The following is a 1,671-nucleotide window of genomic DNA, read 5'->3' as shown; positions in this document are numbered from 1 at the left end:
CGTCCGATCGAACTGTTGTCCTACCCACATACACCGTGCATCATTTTACGCATCACTTATCGTTATGCTATCCATCTATTCAGGCTAACCCTACTTTCTAGCGCTCCCTTCAATCCATCAATCGCTGTGAGTATACTCGATCCCTTTTTGCTTTACGCACTTTTTGGTGTTACATACGTTACTTATTCTAAATCACATCGACACACTACGCAATACTTTAAACGCTAACCGTTACTGCATGTTATACATGACTAAGTGAATGCTTGTTTGTTATGTTTATACATGGAATGCTGTCTACCTGCCTTAACGACGATAGTACTATAGTTTGGACTCAGCACCCGCTCACGCGGGGGTTGTTAAGGACAATTATTTGCATGGTTTACAGTGGTGATCATGTATTACGAACTGCCTTGGGCAGTCAACCCGCAGTCATTGGTATCGATAGGTTCTTGTCGATAACTAACATGCTTCGTTTTACTCAGTGTACGTGCTGGTTATGCGTAAACTATTTCGAACTCTATATGCTATTATCAAACTTGTATACTCGCCTTTACACTATGTGTATTGACTTTTATTTTAACGTATGTGACAGGTGCTTAAGGTGTCTATTTGCTTGGAAATTAAGGCTAGGAAAGAGTCCTAGAAACCAACAAATAGTTGTCTGTAATAATTACGTTATCTTTTATGACATGGTATGGGACGTGTTGCTTTAAATAATTGGTAACTGTAGTTGTTATGGAAGCTTCTGGACAATCTTTTTCGCTCAGTGCCACGCCCCCCGATGTTTCCGCCATCGGTTGGGGTGTGACACATAACATGCAATTATCCACAAGTAGCAGCGATAGATGTGCGGTGTGTGTTGTGTGTGTCAATCAAAGCGAGAAGCGAAGAGCGTATAAATCACCAAAATCAAAACACATAAACATTCAAAAATCACATAAACACACAATAGTCCACATAAAAGCGACAAATATCAGAGTCAGCAGTTGCGGGCTCAGAATCAAAACACATAAATTCAGCGATTGCGAGCTTGAAATCGAATATAGATTGTCTAAGGCTTGATAGACGTTGACTACCCAAAGTGGTTCGACTATTCTCGAAGACTACTAGTATACGTTTTGGCCTAATAGACTGTGCTCTATCACCGACATATGGTGAATGGCACGCATCCTTTCGGTTATTCATGCAACTCGAGTCGTTGGAATCCGTCAAGGCTTTGGTGAGAGTTTTGTAAAATCGAAATAAGGAACGGAACGAGTCATCAAGATTCGGGTTTCACCCCTAACTTAGCGACTACATTCCTGCTTGGGTGATAGAATCACGAGATAGAGAGAGAAGGTTACGTCGAAGTACGGCTTTCACTCCTGATTCAACGCAAATTCTCTTGTTTATAGTAAAAAATGCAGGTCGAACAAGCGATTTAATCGAGAGTTTATGGTTTTCACACCTAATCTCGATCTAATCACTCGTTCTTTTTTTTTTCGTAAATGGTGCAGTGCGACTGCCTTAGGAAAGGTAGTTGTGATAATATAGAATGAGTGCGAGCAAGAATAGCAAGTAAGCTTGTACAAAATCCATACAGGGTATGCGCAAGTTGGTCCATTGGTACTTAAACTATAGACTAGGTCGTTTCTAAGACATCGACCCGGACTAGGTCGAGTCTTGCCTAAT

This window comes from Helianthus annuus, chromosome 16 (genome assembly GCF_002127325.2).
Source record: "Helianthus annuus cultivar XRQ/B chromosome 16, HanXRQr2.0-SUNRISE, whole genome shotgun sequence".
NCBI lineage: Eukaryota > Viridiplantae > Streptophyta > Magnoliopsida > Asterales > Asteraceae > Helianthus > Helianthus annuus.
The sequence above is the reverse complement of the archived record's forward strand: the minus strand, read 5'-3'. Positions refer to the sequence as shown.